The sequence below is a fragment of the Triturus cristatus genome, chromosome 6 (assembly GCF_964204655.1).
Source record: "Triturus cristatus chromosome 6, aTriCri1.1, whole genome shotgun sequence".
Taxonomy (NCBI): Eukaryota; Metazoa; Chordata; class Amphibia; order Caudata; family Salamandridae; genus Triturus; species Triturus cristatus.
This window is the reverse complement of record NC_140589.1, coordinates 1,920,205,548-1,920,219,549: the sequence shown is the minus strand read 5'-3', so window position 1 is coordinate 1,920,219,549 and position 14,002 is coordinate 1,920,205,548. Positions and strand designations below refer to the sequence as shown.

General features: G+C 47.1%; 1 long non-coding RNA gene across 1 annotated transcript; it reads right to left on the bottom strand.

Moving 5' to 3' along the window:
• Positions 1–9,837: 9,837 nt before the first annotated feature.
• Positions 9,838–12,751, bottom strand: LOC146822467 (uncharacterized). Its single transcript, XR_014962837.1, has 2 exons — positions 11,879–12,751; positions 9,838–11,771 (listed from the first exon to the last, which is right to left on the bottom strand). It is a non-coding gene; the product is annotated as an uncharacterized LOC146822467 (long non-coding RNA).
• Between the last annotated feature and the right edge of the window lie 1,251 nt (positions 12,752–14,002).

Below are 14,002 nucleotides of genomic sequence, written 5' to 3'. Positions count from 1 at the left end.
TGTGATGGATGAAGAAGTGTGATAGAAAGGCCACAGTTTATGGTTTTCATTAAGTTGGAAGAGTTGAGCAGCTCTGCAAGTCTCTGTATAGTTGTACATTGTGAACTATTGTGTTTAAAGTTTACGGTCCAGAGCAGGCTTAAGTAGGAGGGAGAAATGGTGAGAGATCTTCTGGGATAATCTTTGTTAATATCATCCTATATCTGATTGTCAGTGTGAGATGTCTTGGAGTGCTCACATTATGTAGCTGGTCCGGACCTGCAGAGTTGAACTAAATTAAAGTCCTCCCTTGGCCAGCGGCAGGTGACAGATCTCAATCAGTTATTGCATGACTGTTCAGATGGAGATGGGTGGTTTAATGCTGTTGACTGGTAATCTACTGCACGGTGGACAAGACCTGTAGCAGTTTTGTGTTATCTGGATGTAAGAGCACACATTAGAAAAGTTAAGACCAGGGTATGGTCTCACTAAGGGATAATAAATGGTGAGAAGAAGGGAAGAGATGGACAAGACCCTTTAGAAACCAATGTACATTAGGGCACTTAAACAATTAGGGTTGGTCAGGCAGTCGCAGAAAGAGCAGACAGGACAAGGGAAAGAATGAAGAGTAAGACTTCAGATGGGGTGGGGGGGTCAATGTATTTTTCTGTACACCATTCCACAATTTGTCTCCAGAGGCATGCGTATGATGGAGGGACACCTAGCTGCCAAGATGACATTACAGACTTTGAAAGGAAGGTCAAAAGCTGTGAACTGTCATCCCTCAATCTACATGCAAGAAGGTGGAGAGTGGAAAGGTTCGGGTGAAGAACCGTCCCCTGCTGCAGCAACAGAAGATCCTTCCCGAAGGGGCAGCCTGATCGGAGGATTAATGGCCATGCTCAGTATCTCAGGATATCAAACTCTCTGTGCTCAGTTTGGAGGTATGGGGATGACTTGGGCCCAGTCGTAACTGCACTTCTTGAGAACTCTGGGCAGGAGTGGTATGGGCAGAAAGGTGTACAGGAGGCCACCTTGCAAACTCTAGTGTGCAAAACTGCTGACATTGCACGTTCTCCGTAAAGGCAAACAGATTTAACCAACGCTTTCGTCATTGCTGAAAGAGATCTTATGCCACCTAAGGGTGGAGACGCCATTCACAATCCGCTAGGCATAAGCGGCTGAGTTTGTCTGCCCTGGCGTTCCGATAGCCTACCAGGTGTTGAACCACCAGGGTAATGTCGTGCTGTTCCAGCCATGTCCAGGATCGACAACCCTACACCAGCCTGTTTGTTGTAGTACCACATGGTGGTGGTGTTGTTCGTGAACATCTGCACCGTAGTCCCTTTATGGAGGATAGATGGAGGTATTTCAGTGCCAGTTGGATTGCACGGAGCTCCAACATATTGATGTGGAGTCTGGATTCCGATGGAGACCTGAGTCTTCTGATCTCCACCTCTTCAAGATGGCTTCTCCATCCCAGGAGTGACGCATCTGTCACTATCATCAGATCTGGTTGGGGAAGGGAGAGTGGTCTGCCTCTAACCCAATCACAGTTCATTAACCACCCCTGCAGATCTTTTGCAGTTCCGTCCAAGATCTGGACCATGTCAGAGAGATTGCCCTAATGCTGTGCCAACTGGAGCTTCAGGTCCCACTGCAAAGCCTGCATATGCCAAAGGGCATGTCACAAGAAGGCCCAGCAGCCTCAGAGTCAGTCTCACCAAAATCCAGGATAGAGGCTGGAACATCATTATCGTAGCCTGAATATCCTAGCCAGTACCAACTCCACTCAGACATAGACTACAACGTTTGTGTAACCCATCTTCCTTCGGTTTGTTTACCTGATGGAGTTTCTCCTCATGATCTGGCACAATTCACAATAATATCATAGTCTGTTGCTGCGCTTACTAAAAACCTTTTCAGAGAAGGGGCCATCCATCTTGCTTATCTCCTTCTCTAACTATTGATCAATCTTTAGGGATGTTAGTCTATCAAATCGGGTGCTCCCAATGATCCTTGTCCTCCCACAATCGTACAATTAGTTGCTGAAACTGCTGCCATGGCTCTCACTGCAAAAAGAACAATTGATGGACAGAATGCAGAACAATGTCATACATTCACCCCAGTACTGAGATCTGGGCCTAAATCCATAGTGTTTTTGCTCACCATGCCATTCCAGTTTGGACACAGCCATATGCAATCGGTCTTAAGCCTGCGCCCAATGGGAACAGTCCAGCCCAAACTTCCAGGCCAGGTCCTCTCTGGACTGGAAACAAGCATCCTAGGACCGGTTTCGGGCTTTCAACCCTCATCAGCCAGGATAGCTTGACTCCAGTGGCATGGAGAACACGGGACCCACGTATGGACATACACGTCCCACTCGGGGTGACAAATGAAAAAAAGAACAATTGATGGACAGAATGCAGGCTCACTGTGCCACTGGAATCAAGCTATCCTGGCTGATGAGGGCTGAAAGCCCCAAACCGGTCCTAGGATGATTGTTTCCAGTCCAGAAAGGACCTGGCCTGGCAGTTTGGGCTGGACTCTTCCCATTGGGCGCAGGGCCAAGACTGATTTGCATATGGGCAGGTCTAAACTGGGGTGGCATGGTGAGCAAAAGAATGATTGATTTAACCAAGATCTCTTGACTGGGGTTTTATGTTTTGATTTGTTCTGCATTCCGTCCATCAATTGTGTGTCTTTTGCTTTCTCGCCCTAAGTGTACCGGGTATGCCAAGACGTGGGTCCCGGGCTCACTGTGCCACTGGAATAAAGCTATACTGGCTGATGAGGGGTGAAACCCCGAAACCCGTCCTAAGATGCTTGTTTCCGGTCCAGGGAGGACCAGGCTTGGCTGGACTGTTCCCATGAGCCACAGGGTCAAGACTGATTTGCATATGGCCAAGTCTAAACTCTGGTGGCATGGAGCGCAAAAGAATGATAGATTTAACCCAGATCTGAATGTTTTGATTTCTTCTGCATTCCGTCCATCAATTGTGTGTTTTCTGCCATAGCTCTCACTGACATCTTTAGTAAGATGTTCAGTGCGGTCACTTTCCAATAGAGTGGAAGAAAGCATCCATTCTACCTTTTGATTAAAAAACCCGATCTGGATCAAAACAGATTCAAACAACTATCGGCTGATATCACGGCTCCCATTCCCTGCAAAGATAGTTGAAAAAGCCATCAATCTAGAACTTACCTCTTTTATCAATAAAAATAACCTTTAGGAAGCTACCCAGTTTGGCTTTAGAAGCCACTATAGTACAGAACTAGCCCTCCTTTCGGCCTCTGAGGAAATCAGACAGATTTTCGATGCGGGAGGAAATGCAGCCCTGATTTTATTAGACCTCTCGGCAGCCTTTGACATGGTCAACCATACTCTGCTTCTGGACCGTCCGGCTTTGTTAGATATCAGGGACAAAGCACTCCCCCTTCTTAAATCTTTTTTACCTGCACGAGTGCAGTTTGTGGCATTATATGGGTTTAGCTCACCCCCTTTCTCTCTGCCATGTGGCGCCCCACAGGGCTCAGCTCTAACACCTACCTTATTTAATCGCTATGTGACTCCACTGATTGTATTGTTTGGTTTTGAGCTGGTGTCCTATACAGACAACACCAAAATTGCGGTGTCGGTCACCGGCCACCCAGAGGGGGCTGCTGCCAGATTCCATGACTGTAATCTACATACAGAGACATGGATGAGCAAGAACTGTCCAAAGTTAAACTCATCCCAAACTGAGGTCTTACTGTTAGGAAGAAGCTCGTCCTTCTGGGCTCCGTGTTGGTAGCCTCAGGAGCTTGGCACCCTCCCCATTCCAGGCACTAAAGTAAAAAAGCCATGGAACAATTTTTGATCGCAAAGTGTCCTTTAAGGACCTTATCAATCACATTACACCGGCCTCTTTCTTTACCCTGAAATTACTCCAGAAGGGTTTTCCCTTCATTCCATCAGATTTGCAGAAAACTGTGGTGTCCGCCCTCTTTGTATCAAACCTAGATTACTGAAATCCCCTGTTTATTAATATCCAGAAATAATTTCACTCAGAGAGGCTCCCACTTTCCCTCCCAGGCTCAGCACCTAGACACCTCTGGTTATTAGAGCGCTTTATAAATCTTCATTTCATGTGTGTGCAGGGAGTTGATGTCGGCCCTGCACTGCAGTACAGTGCATCTTGGAAGTGGGAGCGTGTTCAGACAGATGGCACAGATCCTGCACTACAGAACCTCTTGGAAGGGGGGGTGCACAGCACTATAGTACTTCATGAAGGGGGTGCGAGTGCCTGCACTGCTATCCAGTACCTCTTGGAGGGGGGATGCACAGCGCTATAGTACTTCATGAATGGGTGTGAGTGCCTGCACTGCTACCCAGTACCTCTTGGAAAGGGGGTGTGTACAGCCCTATAGTACTTCATGAAAGGGGTGTGAGTGCCTGCACTGCTATCCAGTACCTCTTGGAAGGGGGAGCACAGTGCTATAGTACTTCATGAAAGGGGTGCGAGTGCCTGCACTGCTATCCAGTACCTCTTGGGAAGGAGTGCATGCACTACATACAGTGCCAGGGGGTCTCATGCATGCACTGCACTACGGTACCTAATGGAAGGCAGTGCTACAATACAATACGATCCTACTGAGAGTTGGGTTAAGTTATGCACAGAAAATGTATTTTACCATGTTCCGTGCATTTCAGATGCAGCGTTAGCAGATGACGCTCACAGTGTTCCAATCCCCTTCCATAGGGAGTGACACAAAGTCTTTCAAAGGCCACCAAAACCCTTCTATCGGGAAGTAGACGCTCTCTCACTTTGGTGTAAACCTCTCACATTTTCCTGTTGAAGAATTCTGTTTATTCTCCGTCCATCCTCGTTTTGCCCTCTCCGTGCACTTCAGTTTCCCTCCCCTTCACCTCAGCATGTAGAGTAAACATTGAAATTTTTAAAGCGGCGGCTCCTCTGCTAAGGCGGAGGAGGGCCGCCCCACTGCTCTTTGAGCTGTGGAAAAAGGAAAAATAAAGTCATAATAATGCGACATTATTATCATTTTATTTTTCCTCACTTAGGGAGGTTTACTGGGCGGAGCGGGGTTGTAGTCATAGTCAGTAGAAGAGGAGTGATTGGGGCATTCAAGTGCGCATGATGATGTGGCCGGCCGTCTTTGGTGACAGAAGCGTTATGATTGGCTTAGGGGAGCCTGTGTGTGCCTCCTGCTTCCGGGAGGAACAGAAGAGGACGGAGCTCAACTGAGGTGACGGCTGGCAGCCAGATTAGTATTTTTATTGAATTTTCTACCCCTGCCTCACCCGTACTTTTCGGTGGCAGCTGCCACTGCATTTTTACATTAAAAAATATTTCCCTCTCAAATACATTCTGAATGAAGCTAGATGTGCATGGAGCATGTATACAAGGAGGGGAAGCGTGCATTGGTCGTTCCTGGATGTAAAACAAGACACAGAACTACTACGAGCATCAGAAAGCACCTTACACCCGGCACTAACCTTTGGAGACACCTTTCCAATCTGCATATGGTTGGTTTAGATGAAAGATCTGCAAGTCTTGGGTAGTGAGCTGCAACCTGCCCCCATCTCTTGCAAACTGTGGGACATATGTATGAAACTCCCGTTTTGCGAATCTCAAATTGCGATATTTTGCGATTTGCAGTTTGAGATTCGCAAATCGGGATGTATTTAAAAAATCGCTAATGTTTAGCGATTACTTAAAATTCGCAAAAAATTCTCAGAAACATGCTTTGTGATTCCTTAATTGCGAAATTCACAAATTAAGAAATCGCAAAAGCGGGAATCTGCTATACAGGTGCAGCCTGATGACATCACAACCAGGAAGTGGGAGTGATTTGCTGCACCTGATTACCTGAGCCACAATCAGAGGCTGTTTGGAGAGTGTGAGGAGTCAGCCCAGGAGAGAACAAACCCCAATGGAGTCCCAGAAGCAACACGAGGGCAAGGAGGCTGAGAAGAGAAAGAGGACACACAAATTCTCTGACAAGGAGCAGGAGGTCCTCATAGAGGAGATGGTTTGCAGCCATGAGCTCCTCTTTGGCAAAAGGCACTGAGTCCCAGAAGCAAGAAAAAGAAAGATCTGGCTCTACATACAAGAGAAAGTTAATGCTGTGGGTGTTACTCATCGCACTGTCGAAGAATTGAGCAAGCGATGGTATGACATGCGGCAAAGGTCTAAGGAGAGGGTGGCAGCCAGACTCAAGGAGGCAAACAAGACCGGGGGAGGACCATCCACATCAGCAGACCCAACACTCCACGAGGAGCTTGTGGAGTCCACCCTCCTGCCTGAGAGCGTCGGTGGTGTGGCTGACATTGACAGCTCCGACCCTGCATCCAGCAGCCAAGGTAAGATGCATGCAAAATATATCTGCACTGATCCCCGTCCCATGCACACTTCCCCAAATGCGCAAAATATACACAACACATTTCATTCCAGTCCAATTCTTACAGAATACCCAGCAATGCATCATGGAAGTTGTAGTAAGATGTAGGACTGTGTGTCCATGACACATAGGAAATCAAATGCAACATGTGGGTCGGTGATAAGGGAATAACACAGTGTCAGAAGTTAGTCAAGACAAACTGTAGAAACTTTATTGAGTGCAAAATGCAGACAATGACACAAACTCATGTATTCCCCTTTACATCCACAGCACAACCCAGGGCACTTGATGACAGTGCAGAGGGAGATGACATTGCAAATCCTGAAGACCAGCATGATGATGGAGACTCAAGTGAGGATACAGAGCACACAACAATCATGCGCAGGAAGCGCACACATGTGCCCCCACTGCCTCCATTGGAGGATGACATACAGACCACAGGGGAGGAGAGTGATCGAAGAGAGGTAAGGCAGGGTGTGTCACACATGCGGAGGCAGGAAACACCACGGATGAGCATGCCAGCACTGGAAAGATGCAGGTCAAGGCCCAGGAGCAGCACTGCCACTGATGAGGACCACACAGTATTTGCAGGTCTTGAAAACAGCATGCTGCAGGTACAGCGCCTGCAATATAAATCATTGCGCTCCATCTATAGGCAGCTATGAACTCTCAACAAAAATCAGCGCTACATGGGGGAGGGCATCATGGCCATGGCAGGTGCCATACGTGACCTCTGTGACACCCTGAAGCAAAACAAAGACGCCAGTGACAGGGTTGCCCAACGTGCCAACGCACGGCTGCACAACTACACAAAGGCCGTGAACCGCCTCTGCACCACCACCAGCAATCTGACACGTCGCAGCATTACCATGCAGTTGGAAATGTCATACTGCTGTCAGGACATTGCAAGAGGGCTGGAACAGGTCACCAGTGCAGTGGAGCAAATGCTGACGGCCAACTCAGGTGGCACCGCTCTCATGGTCTCTGGGTAGAGTGAGGAGACCTCAAGTAGGAGTAGCATCACACCTACATTGCCTGAAGCAAGAAGGCGCAGTGCCAGACAGGGTTCAGTACCTAGGAACCCCAAGGAGGGCACTCAGCCTGGATCCCAAACAGCACCAATCCGTCACCGTAGGAAGTGAACTGTACAGTGACAAATTTGCATCAATGGGTGATGCAACCCAGCAATGCATATTGAACACTTTCTTGTGAAGTACCTGCACTGTGTGCATAACATGTGCTGGGTACAGCAACAGTGAATGCTTGTGAAGTGTGAATAAACACAGCACAGATTACAATCATATTTTTGGCTCATGTCATCATTACTCACCTAGAAGTAGTTTTGCGTGATCTCAGTCCGTCTCTGACGTCCGGCAGCTGCCCCAACTCCTGATGCTGGTTTGCCAGGGGGAGCAGGGCAATCGTCATCCGATGTGTCTGTATCGGTCACATCAATTGTGGTGCCTCTCCTCATAGCCATGTTATAGAGCATTGCACAGCTTGCCACGATTTTACAGCAGGTCTCAGGGCTGTATTGCAGTGCACCTCCACTTTTATGCAGGCACCGGAACCGGCTCTTTAGGATTCCAAACGTACGCTCAATGACGCAGCGTGTAGATCTGTGTGCCCTGTTGTATCTCCTCTCACTTGCATTGGCTGGATCCAGGTACGGGGTCAGGATGAAGTCCCGCACTGCATAGACACTGTCACCTGCAGGGATAGACACAATAGGTAAGTCAATGCCCCCCCCCTCAGGAGATGTAGTGGATGTATGGATGTGTGCCATGTATTTACCTAGCAGGTATCCCTCGCCAAACTCTCCAGCACTCAGACGTCTGTGTATCCCACTATGTCTAAAGATGAAAGAGTCATGTGTACTGCCAGGGTATTTGGGTATAATGTCATTGATGATATACTGAGCATTGCACACAATCTGTATATTCAGGGAATGGTAGCATTTACGGTTTCTGTAAACATGTTCAGTTGCTGATGGGGGTGTGATGGCAACATGGATCCCATCGATGCAGCCAATGACGTGGGGGAAACGTGCAATCTGGTAGAAGTCAAGTTTTGTTTGCTGTAATGCCTGTTGGGTGGTGGGGAAGTATATGTGATGTGATAGCCTCTGTAGCATTGCATCTAGAAAGGCATGGAAAAAGCGCGACAGGGCACTCTGTGACACCCCGCCAACCTCCGCTATGACCCCTTGAAAACTCCCCGAGGCCAGGAGGTGCAGGGAGCACAGGACCTGCACATGGGTGGGAATTGTTTGTGTCCTGCGTGTTGGGTGTTCCAAATAGGGTTTCAGCTCCTCAATCAGGTCCAAGATGGTCTGTGGGTGCAGCCTGTACTTGTCATGGATGTCCTCTTCCGTGTGCTGGAACAGAGTGATGCGCAGCCTGAAGATACGTTCCTGTCTCATTCTCCTCTGTGCAAGAGCCCGAATACGCAGCCTCCTGGCTATCACAAAAAGTGCTGCCATTGTGGAAGGATCTGTTGCATTGTGGGGTGGTTTAAGTACCTTGCACCTGGTTACCACCTGCACGCACTTGGTGTTAATTGCGATTTCTTAATTTGCGAATTAAACAATTTCGCAATTTGCAAATTTTTCATACATGTACTTGCGATTTCTTAGTTTGCGATATCCTGTTTGCGAATTTTGCAAACTGAGAATATCGCAATTTAGGAATTCGCAAGGATATTCGGAGATTTTTGGTTTGCACTGGGAATGTGTGTCATACATATCAAATAGTGATTTTTTATTCGCAAACGCTGTTTTTTGCGATTCGCAGCGTTTGCGAATAAAAAATGTGTTTCATACATATCCGCCTGCATCTTTACAAACACAGGTCTGTTTAGGATCGAGAGAGAAATATCTGTAAATATATACATGTTAGTATTGCGCCACCCATGGTTTTTATTCTTGGTTTCCCAACACCTTTCCTGTTGCGCACTCCACCACTGTTATGGCATAGAGGCATTTCAACCTCTTAGCTGCTGAGGCTTTTCTGCCCCAGTGATTGGCTCTTTTTATATTTGGGGTAATTTGCGCTTACTCCTTCATAACTCTTTTTTCCACATAAAGTATCTTTGCCAAATGTGCTTCCTTTTTCCCCAACATCCTCTGGATCATAAAGATACTCAGGGTTTGAACATTCCTCTCAAGTCCACTGAGAAAATAGCCAAAATACAGATGCATTTTGGTGTCTTGGGAGCAGGGGAATTGGGGAAATGTGTTGGATAAGAAAACACTGTTTTGTCTAAAAATGGCATCAATTAAATATTTCATACTCCAACTTCCAGGAACAAGCAGTGTCTTATAAAAAACATTTTTACCACAGCTTTTGTATTTTTCAAAGAGCTAATCAATTTCCCAAATCTTTGTGGTTTTAAACAACTTGCATTTTAGGATGGAAACAGATTTAAAAAACATGGATGATCTTGGAAAGCTGTACATTTCTGAAAGTAGACAAAATTGGGTTTTTTTATATTTCCTTAATGATTTTTACAAATTAACAACCAAGAAGTTTACACATCATTCAGGAGGGAGAGGTAAAAGAGACATAATTATATCACCATCAACTTAAACAGTTACATATTCAATACTCCGTTAAACATCTCAGGTATATGTGTGTTGCCAGGTCATAGTAGTAGTAATCTGGAAGCATGCAGGTACATCTCACATAGGACATTAGTCAGGCTAGTACGGTCATCGAGTGGGGCCTTACTCAGTAGTTTCTGGCTCTATGGGCCGTAGGTAGACATGGAAAGGTGACAAAATATCCCTGGGGCATGAGGCGAGAGGCTGGAAGTGTGCATAATCGTCGCCCACTCTCTCACATTGGCTCATGCTCCCAAACCAGTCCAAGACAACAGGCGTGCAAGCGCTTCCCCAGTGCAGTGCTATCTCCCGCTTACCCAGCAGTAATGCCAGAGAGACCAGTTGGCGATTAGAACGTGATATATTGAGGGTGTAGCCCAGCAGTGCCACTAGGGGATAGGGCACGAGGTCAATCTCAGTCATGGCAGAGATATGGTCGAACACTGCTACCCAATAGGCATGTACAACTGGACAAGTTCAAGTAAGGTCAGTTCCCTCCCCCTTGCCCTTCATGCAGTTATCAGGTCTAGTGTGGTTGAATGTTGTAATAGCAGCCAGCGATAGGTAGTAGCGGTGTAGAAATTTTAAGTTATAAGAGTTTGTGTCTCTGACATTGATGTGCGCCGCGTTTGTGTACAACAGTATGTCCACATTTTATCAGTTATCATCACCCCTAGTTCCGCTCCCCATTTCTCTCGCACCCATGTGTCAGGCCTCAGTGCAATAAATGCTCGATATATTCATGAGGTCATATGGTCTCCCTCAGTGTCTACCATGGTCAGTGTTCACAGAGAAAAGTCCTTAGTAGGTAGTGGATAGGTGGGTGCCAGCGATCTCAAAGTTTTACTTGATAAAATCGTCCATGTACGACATGTCCCCCTCCCATGGGCACTCCACCAAGGGCACAACATGCCCATCTGGGTACAGGTCCCCCCTAGTGTATAGGTTATGCCGGTGTAATGTACGTTCTCCCAGGTGAGCGCCGGGTTAGCACCATGAGACCTCCGGGTGAAATGTGCAACAAAAAAATAATAATTTGACCACATATCTCCCCACCTCAAAGCTCTGAACTGGCTTCTCCTGGAGGCCAGAATACAATTTAAACTGGCTTGCATAACTCACAAAGCTCTGTATGCGAATTCACCTACATTTCTTGTACAAAAACTTGTGATATCTGGACAGGCCAGAAACTCCTGATCTGCCAAAAACCAGCTGCTGCAGCCACCACACTTCCGGAAGAAAAAAACCTACAATTGAGCCTTCTCTGGGGCCGCTCCAAGAATCTGGAACTCTCTCCCACCCTCCATCAGAAGACTTCCGTCCTTGGCACACTTTAAGAAGGAGACCAACACTTTCTTAATTGGAAAATACCTCATCTAACGAATACTTTACAATCACCTCATAGACTTGTTTCCACCCGCCACCTCGGCATTATCCACGGCCTCCATAGATGACACATCGTTATGGACTCCTGGGCAGCCCCCCATGAGCTGTGACTGCGCGCCTTCTTGTATTTTATAAATACCCGCTCTAATTTTTTATCCCACATGTAGCTTCGACCTCAGCTATGGTGTGTTGAGGCCTCTGGCTTCTTGAACAGAGTTCACCAATATCCACAGGAGCGAAGTAAGAGTCTTTCCTCTCCCCTGAGATACCTCACACCTCCGTTAGTACAACAAAAGAGGGTAGAGCGGTATTCCTAGGGTGCGGAGAAACCAGGATATGCCACCAGGGAACGTCTTGACCTATCTTACTGGAAGGTGGAGCGGTTCAGTAGGTAAAAAGGAACCTGCAGCAACAGATAAGCATAAAGGGACAGGTTAAGGAAGACATCATTTAAATAACAGGCTACAACAACTCAATAGAGATCTGCAATGTGTACCTTCACAAACTTACACTGGAAACATCAGAATGGAGTTTGTAAAGAGAGTTCTTGGTACGTCCAAAAAGAATTCAGACAAAGGCATACGTCTGCGTATCATCACAGAATGCAATTATAAGCCAGATAAGTCGACATTAACTAGTACTCCAAAAAGATAAGGCTTTGAAAGTTCACAGCGTTTGTACGTTCTTTGTTACTCACGTGATTCACTGTAAGCATGGTTCCACAAACAAGGTCAAAAATAACTCAGTGCAGATTTGAGCTAGCACCCACATGTGCAGAAGAATAAACGTTCCGACGTAGGAGAGCGACCCCGCTCTATGCAGGAATACTCACAAAAGCAAAAGGTGGCTCTTAACGTTGTCTCGTTTTATAAGGGAGATGCAAGGAATTAGTGCGCCAGGGTGCTATGCCTTTTCGTGTCCTGGAGGCATATAGCAAACAGTGGTGAGCGAGAGTCAACTTAATCTCTGCAGGGAAAAACAAATGCACGCAGCGCTTCCTGGCACTTGCGTATTTTTAATCTTGAAGGCAGCGCGTCCTCGCGCTGTCGAGTGCAATGGTAGGACAACAACAAACAGCGCGACCTCGCGCTAACAGGTGCAGGGCAAAACAAACACTCGCAGCACTTCCTGGCACTTGCATGTGTTCAATCTAGAAGCAGCGCGTCCTCGCGCTGACGGGTGAAGGCAATCAAGACGTAAAGACCAGCGCGTCCTGGGGCTCACAAATGAAAGGGATGTTCAAGGAAAACAGCGCGTCCTCACACTGTTTGAGTTTCAGGAACGAAGGCAAACAACAACGTGTACTGGGGCAGCTGAAAGAATTCCACAGCAACAACAGGATGCCGCCCTAGACTGTAGGAATCCAAGAGAAACAGGGCGTGGCTCAAACAGGAAACAAAGCCAAGCACCTGGGACCGGTTGCTCACATCTTATAAGCTGTGCTTGTCAGCTGATAGGACCCCAGTGCAGTATGGGAAGGCACACAAGTTACATACCATTCTGATGCATTATGGGAAGGGTAGTTCTCGATCTACAACAAGGGTAATATACGGGAAGTCTAAAGTCTAACATGGTGCACCTCGTGGATTGGAAACCTTTTCGTATTTTTTATCTGCATGCTTCAATTTTTCTCCCTCATGTAGCTTGGACTTTAAACTGCTTGCTCCTCCTGTATCCCTATCTCTCCCAATCTGATCCCTCCCATCCTTATGCGTTATTTTCCCCCCCTTCAATCCTGTAAAGCACTCTGATACCCCCACGGGTCTGGTTTGCGCTCTATAAAACTATAAAATAAATAAATCTCTCTGACTTGACTTGACTATCTGAATAGCATTGAATTAGAGGGGATCACCCCCCAGCATACATCGCAGGCGCCGCCATGCCCAGCACGCGGTGGTACCGTCTGTATGTCTTGAGTGTCTAGTGGTATGCCCTTGCGATAGATCTGAGAGTGTTATATTCCCTTCAGCAGCGCCCGCTCTGGGCGCAGGTAAGGTATCCGGGCAACTGAGTGGTACCAGCGAAACGTGTGGTGGCATTGGGCTGCTAAGTAGTAAAGGTGTAAATCCAGGACTCCAAGGCCTCCTCATTCCAGGGGAAGTGGGAGTGTATCCCACGTGAATACTGGGGCGAGCTCCCGCCCAGATCAGTCGTATTAGGAAACCGCAGAGTGTAGGGAAGAAGAGTTGTAACAGGGGTACAGGGATGCTAGTGAAGCAGTACAAGAAACGGGCCAGGACAATCATTTTTATCATGCCCACTTGTCCTGCCATTGATAGGGGGAGTTGGATCTAGCGATACACCTACGTGTTAAGATCAGCCATTGCCGGGCCATAATTGGGATGTAGAATTTGGTCCTTGTCACTCAAGTATTTTGTACCATCCACGTCCCACTTAAGGGGAAATTCTGAGGGTGGAGGGTGAGTCGCCTCGGTCAGTGGAAACAGTTCAGATTTAGCCCAGTTTATGCGGAGGCCATAAAGTTCACCAAATCGTGCATAAGTGTGGGGAGGTTGCGATGGGGGTCCTGGATTAATAGCAGGATGTCGTCTGTGTATAATAATCATGTATATCTGAATGCGTTGTCCAATGTAATTCCTATACTCAACTGTTGCTTCTCTCTCTCTTACTAAC